The sequence below is a fragment of the Geotrypetes seraphini genome, chromosome 15, assembly GCF_902459505.1.
Source record: "Geotrypetes seraphini chromosome 15, aGeoSer1.1, whole genome shotgun sequence".
Lineage (NCBI taxonomy): Eukaryota > Metazoa > Chordata > Amphibia > Gymnophiona > Dermophiidae > Geotrypetes > Geotrypetes seraphini.
This window is the reverse complement of record NC_047098.1, coordinates 7,851,205-7,858,785: the sequence shown is the minus strand read 5'-3', so window position 1 is coordinate 7,858,785 and position 7,581 is coordinate 7,851,205.

The window sequence follows — 7,581 nt, the reverse complement described above, 5'->3', positions numbered from 1 at the left end:
ACATACAGAACACCTGATTTTATTTTTGGGGGAGGGGTGGGGATGATTCTTCCCGGCTTTGACGCGTAGCTCTAACATAACCAGAGGCCAAGCCGCATGGATCAATTGTGTCTCTTTCGGAGCCAAAACACATCTTTGCATTTCTATTTTAAGCTCACAATTGCCTCTAAAAGTAAGTAGTTTTTAAATAATTTATTCCCAGTTCTTGTTCATTGATTAGTCTGACTGAAAAATAAAGATTAAAAGAAAAACGACACAGTCATTAACTATAGATAATGCTTTTATTAGGCTGATGAGTGATTGAAGATGCTAGCAGAAAAGTGGTTGAAACTTTGTACCCTGCATGTTTTTTACTTTGCTTCGGCTCCCTATCTTCCATCACATTCAGTTCAAGATTTTATTGCTGCTCTCCTTAGACACCTCCCAGAAAACTCCGTTCCTCAGATAAGTCGCTCTTAGCTGTCCCCTTCTCCTCCACTGCCAGTTCCAGACTTCATTCCTTTCATCTAGCTGCCCCCTAAGCCTGGAATAAATTTCCCGAGTTTCTGCGTCAAGCCCCATCCCTTGTTTAAAAGCAGACTGAAAACCCACCTTTTTGATATAGCTTTCAATCCTTAACCCTACTCCTCAGGCCTCCTACCCAGCCCGCTGATTAACTGTTCCCCTTAACTGTATCCATGACATCCTGTTTGTCTTTTTAGATTGTAAGCTCTTTGGAGCAGGGACTGTCTGCTTTGTGGCTCTGTACGGCGCTCCGTGCATCCGGTAGCGCTATAGAAATAATTCAGAGTAGAAGTGTGAAGAGTTTCAGTCTTTGGGAAGCAGAGCTGAGCTTGTGATGTCATAATGCCTCATTCCACCAATAAGAGCCAACCTCATCAGTGATGTCACAATGGCTTGATTGTCCTGTACTCCCCTCTGCCCTCCAACCCAGCCAGCAGATTAACCCTTCCCCTTAACTGTATCCATAACATCCTGTTTGTCTATCTTGGCTGTTTAGATTGTAAGCTCTTTCGAGTAGGGACTTTTTCTTCTTTGGGACTCTGTGCAGGACTGCGTGTGTCTGGTAGCGCTATGGAAATAATTCATAGTAGTAGTAATCACATCTTTGTGTGTGTAGGGGTGGGTGGGAGGGAATCAAATTTTGTTATTCTCTTCTCTCAGCCTTTACCATTTTCAGGCCATCATTTAAAATGTATCTAAATTTGACAGTTACAATGTAAGATTTACCAATATAAGTTTTTATCCTAATGTGACACATATCGATATACATTAATATTTCTTTGTAATCTATTGGCTTAGGCAGGTGAAGAAGTCTGTTTTTATTGCTTTTCTAAAGTTGAGGAGTCCTTCAAGGGATCTGATCTGTGAGGGCAGTCGATTCCGGTGGCTCAGTATGACGAATGGCGTTTGGCGGTTTGCAGTTTGCAACATGGTGCATTACCAAACGGTCTCTTGTAGCTGATACAAGCAAATCTGAAAAGTCTTCTCGCTTCAACTGGGAGCCCATGTAATTTCCTGAAGTAGGCTGTTATATGTTCAGAATTTTTCAGATTATAGATTAGACGAAACATAGAAACATAGAAAAAAAACGGCAGAAAAGGGCTATAGCCCACCAAGTCTGCCCATTCCAAGTATCCCCTCCCCTGAATTTACTCCCTTAAAGATCCCACGTGAGTATCCCATTTTCTCTTAAAATCCGTCACGCTGCTGGCCTTTATCACCTGGAATGGGAGTCTGTTTCTATAACCATAAAGCCCTATGACCTCACAATGCAGATGTAAAGAGCTTTAGCCAATAGGAAGAGGAGATGCAAATGTTAAGAGCCTTAGCCAATAGGGAGAGGAGGAGATAGTGGATGCTGTGGCCATTTGCCCTTTATCTGCCATCATAGAAACATAGAAACATAGAAAAAAGCAGCAGAAAAGGGCTGTAGCCCACCAAGTCTGCCCATTCCAAGTATCCCCTCCCCTGAATTTACTCCCTTAAAGATCCCACGTGAGTATCCCATTTTCTCTTAAAATCCGTCACGCTGCTGGCCTTTATCACCTGGAGTGGGAGTCTGTTCCAATGATCCACTACTCTTTCGGTGAAGAAGTACTTCCTGGAGTCGCCATGAAACTTCCCTCCCCTGATTTTCAGCGGATGCCCTCTGGTGGTCGAGGGTCCCATGAGCCAGAAGATATCATCTTCTGACTCGATGCGTCCCGTGATGTACTTATATGTTTCAATCAAATCTCCCCGTTCTCTTCTTTCCTCAAGTGAGTACAGCCGCAATCTCTTTAGTCTTTCTTCATACGTGAGATCCTTGAGCCCCAAGACCATCCTGGTGGCCGTTCGCTGAACCGACTCGATCCTCAGCACGTCCTTTCGGTAGTGTGGTCTCCAAAACTGAACACAGTACTCCAAGTGTGGCCTCACCATGGCTCTGTACAACGGCATCATAACTTCAGGTCTCCTGCTGACGAAACTTCTGCGGATACACCCCAACATTTGTCTTGCCCTGGAGGAAGCAAGACAAATGTTGGGGTGTTTCCGCAGAAGTTTTGTCAGTTTGAATAACGCTCATCTTCCTAATAGTTTTCTTATAGGAACCTAGATAGCTAATATTACAGGAATCAAGTAGGCCCAAGACTAGAGATTGCACCAAGAGTCTGAAAGAGATGAAGGTAAGTTAGGAGAACTGAAAAGAAGAAGGGAGTGTGCTTAAATGGTGGTTTAATTGGACCCGTCTGGTACTCCGATTCTATACCCCAGCACCAAGAAGCAGCAGTCCCTCCTCCACTGGCAAGACGGATCCTAGTCTAGGGAGCTCGATACAATTGCTGTTCCTCTGTAGGAAAACTTATCAGGACTGGGTAAAACAAGGATCCCGCAGACCCCATGGACCTCGCGGATCTCTACCGCACAGCTTTAAAAAGAAAGTGGCCATGGCATGGGGGTCTGCAGGGATTCTTGTTCTAACTCCCGCGGACCTCAAGGATCCCGCTCACCCCACGTGTCCTCATCTTACCGCCCCTCCAGTGGGATCCGTGAGGTCCCCGGGCGTTAAAAAACAAATATCCTCGCGGACTCCATGCCACGGCCGCTTCCTTTTTAAGGCCATGCACTTTTAGTTCCGCGGGGTTCACATTTTAACCTACCCATGCTGGTTTCTTTCTGTTTGCTGGTGCTAAATGCTGCAAGAGTTTCCGGCCGTCTCATCCTAGTGCCCCAAATGCCTTCTACCTGGAGACCCCCCACGGATCCCGTGGAGCTAAAGCGCAAGGCCTTAAAAAGAAAGCAGCCGTGGGGTGGTGTCTGCAGGGATCCTCGTTTTAACTTCACGGATCCCAATCACCCCTGAGGTAAGCAGATGTTTAAGGACATGTGGTAGACATCCGCAAAGCCCATGGGATCCTCATTTTACTCAGTCCCACATCTGTCAAGTTTGATCAACAAAAGTTCCTCTTTCTGCACCTGGACAATCGTATTTTTGGGAGGGAGAGTCGTGGATTCCGCAGAACCTCGAAAATTCTATTCTGCAGCCCCTGTGAGTACGATTCTGCCACCGTGTGCTGCCGTTCCTGCTGTCATCAGACGGTGACAGAAGACGAAAGCGCGCTGACCCGGTCAGGCCCACCGCTGTCCTCAGGTAACTTCCATGAATGAAACATTCTTCTGTGTGGGGAAACGGGTTGTCATGGGAACTGAAAAAGGACCTGGATCCGTGTGAGTGAAAACCATTTTGGGACGTATCCCCTAGTGAGTTCAGAGCTGAGCATTCTTTTGGGCAGGTACCTCAGATCCTCACTCCAGCCCAAAATGATTTATGTGGATTTTAGACTCTTGTTTCTCCTACAACTAGTGTTTCTAAGTGGTGAGTTTGAGCTTTGATTTTTCCACCTGTATAATTTGCTTGATTTTTCTAATATGCTCTAAACAGGAGAGTTTTTTCTTTCAACTTTTAAGCCAGGTTTCCCACATAAAGGCTCTTTTATATACCACCTAGTATTTGAAATAAATGCATGTGCATTGTGAGAATAACCACAGGATGTGGTAATTGTTGCAATTAAATTGACGAGGAAAATACTAGAGCTTATGAGATCTTTGAAGAATTGTATGAAACAAAGTGTGTTCATACAATATCTGTTTGTATTTTAAGGTAAGGTGATTTCCGACAGGGGGTTTTAAACGTCAGTCTTTGAAGTTCTGCTAATTTCCGTCAATTATCTGGGGACAATCTGGCCTTGGTACAAGGGAAGGTGGAAGGAGAAAGGCAGGATAAACGGGAAAACAGAACATAAGTGGGAAGGAAGTGGGAAAGGTGGTTAGAACTGTGAGGAGGTGTTGAAATGCTCTCAACATGGCAGATGAGGTTCAACATGGCAGATGAGGTTCAATGTGGATAAATGTAAAGTGATGCATGTCGGTAACAAAAATCTCATGCACAAATACAGGATGTCTGGGGCGGTACTTGGAGAGACCTTCCAGGAAAGAGGCTTGGGAGTTCTGATCGACAAGTCAATGAAGCCGTCCACACAATGTGCGGCGGCGGCAAAAAGGGCAAACAGAATGCTAGGAATGATAAAGAAGGGGATCACAAACAGATCGGAGAAGATTATCATGCCGCTGTACCGGGCCATGGTGCGCCCTCACCTGGACTACTACGTCCAGCACTGGTTGCCGTACATGAAAAAGGACAGCGAAAGGGTCCAGAGAAGAGCGACTAAAATGGTTAAGGGGCTGGAGGAGCTGTCATACAGCGAAAGATTAGGGAGACTGGGCCTCTTCTCCCTCGAACAGAGGAGATTGAGAGGGGACATGATCGAAACATTCAAGGTACTGTAGGGAATAGACTTAGTAGATAAAGACAGGTTAGTCACCCTCTCCAAGGTAGGGGGAATGAGAGGGAACTCTCTAAAATTGAAAGAGGATAGATTCCGTATAAACGTAAGGAAGTTCTTCTTCACCCAGAGAGTGGTAGAAAACTGGAACACTCTTCCGGAGGCTGTTATAGGGGAAAACACCCTCCAGGGATTCAAGACAAAGTAGATAAAGACAGGTTGTTCAACCTCTCCAAGGTAGAGAGAAAAGAGGGCAGTCTCTAAAGTTAAAAGGGGATAGATTCTGTACAAACGTAAGGAAGTTCTTCTTCATCCAGAGAGTGGTGGAAAATTGGAATGCTCTTCCAGAGGCTGTTATAGGGGGAAACACTCTCCAGGGATTCAAGACAAAGTAGATAAAGACAGGTTGTTCACCCTCTCCAAGGTAGGGGGAATGAGAGAGAACTCTCTAAAATTGAAAGAGGATAGATTCCGTATGAACGTAAGGAAGTTCTTCTTCACCCAGAGAGTGGTAGAAAACTGGAACGCCCTCCCGGAGTTTGTCATAGGAGAAAACACCCTCCAGGGATTCAAGACAAAGTTAGACAAGTTCCTGCTGAACTAGAACGCACGCAGGTAGGGCTTGTCTCAGGGCGCTGGTCTTTGACCGGAGGGCCGCCGCATGAGCGGACTACTGGGCACGATGGACCACTGGTCTGACCCAGCAGTGGCAATTCTTATGTTCAGCCCAATCAAGAAGAGAATGATGTGGATATGGTTCAATCAATGATCTGAAACATTGTCAAAACATAGAAATTCACTTCTGCAAATTGGCACTTAACAAAATAAGCTACAGAATTTAGGAAGTGGGTTGGTTGGGCTGAGAGCTTTTCAGCACTGCCTGGTATTTAATAAAAGTGAGCCATGAATAGGACAATCAAGCCCTTGTGACATCACTGATGAGGTTGGCTCTTATTGGTGGAATGAGGCCTTATGACATCACAATCTCAGCTCTGGTTACCAGAGACTGAAAGTCTTCACACTTCGAGAGGGTGCTGCAAGTTCTCTACCCAATCAACCAACTTTCTAAATTCTGAGCATTATTTTGCCACTGGAGCTGAAAAAAGCGTTCTCTTATTTCATTAAATGCCAATTTTCAAAAACAAAATTCTATGTTTTGACATTGTTTCAGATCATTGATTGAACCATATCCATGTCATTCTCTTCTTGATTGGGATGATAACTTTTCAGCACCCCCTCGTAATGTTTGTTGCTTTTACATTTTTAGGAGAGATTTTTTCCCCCCAGATATTGCTCTCTAAGATTTTTGCGGCTGGCGTCATGATTGTTGCAGTTGTCTGGGTCTCGTCGTATCTGGGTAGGTAGAACCGACATTTCGGCCATCATGCTGTGGCTTTCTTCCAGATCTCCTTGATTTTCTCTTTTATTTACATATGTGAATACATAATGGTGAACGATGATAAGACAGGAATCTCTTTTGTAAAGTTTAATTAAATATCTATTTATGCTTGAAAGAATTTTATAGGCTATAGCAATGGATCCTATCTGTGTACGATCAATTCTACAATTCAGTCCTAGAATATAATATACAACTGTAAAATCTGCTTTTATGAGGCTAACAATTTGGCATTTGAGCCATATTTTAAAGGAGGTCTAGCACAGTGCAATCAGAACAATTGCTAGCTCTGACTAATGAAATTAAGAATAAGTCCCATTGGATTGGTCTGACGTTGCAGTGATTTACGGTAACACTCGCCAGGAGGAGCAGAACAGAAGCAGTGAGATGGATGAAGAGGACTTCAGGAAACCTGGAAATGACTCCATTTCACTGGCACAGAAACAACAAAGGGATAATCAAAATGGAGCTTTATTGTAAGACCTGACATGGGCCGTGTTTTGGTGTGAACTGCCTGTGCCAGAGGTCATTGAATTTATTCATTCATTCACTTTTCTATATCATTCTCCCAGGTGAGCTCAAAACAGTTTACATGAATTTATTTGGGTACTCAAGCATTTTTCCATCTCTGTCCTGGTTAGGGCTACTATTTTTGGGGTCGTGGACACTTGGCCTCGCCCTGTTCTGCCTCCAGCCTGCCCCCTTGTGCCCCAGCCAAATTTGGAATTTTTCATGTGATTTTATATGTATTATATTTGTAAGTTGAATCTACCCCGAGTAAGAAAACTTGAATAATTAAAAAAAAAAATAATATTCAAGTTTTCTTACTCATATTTGGTTTTGATCAATTTTTAGCAAAGTATTTTATATATAATTATATTTTTTTTGTGTATTAATAAAAATTGATTTTAATTGATTTTAGTTTATAATAATTTAAATATATATTAATGACTACATATGATATTGTTTATGTTTTCTTAAATGTTTTCTTTATGTTCTTTCGGTTTTTATAAGAAAGTTGGTATGAATATATATATATATATATATATATTTTTTTTTTTCACATGTTTTACTGTAGACTCCTGAGGCAGGCTCCTTGTGGGCCGAAACACGATTGTGCCAAGTCAATCACAATAAAAAGAGATTGAACACCATTGGTCACCTTTGTTGTTGTTTTTTTGCTATTCATGGTTGTGAAGGCAGATTCTCCTGTTCGTATTCCATGAAAAAAATAAGACATCCCCGAAAATAAGCCCTAGTGAGTTTTTTGGACCCAAAATTAATATGAGAGTGTCTTATTTTCAGGGAAACATGATATAATGAGAGGTAAATGCTGTTTTACAATTTTTGTATAATGAT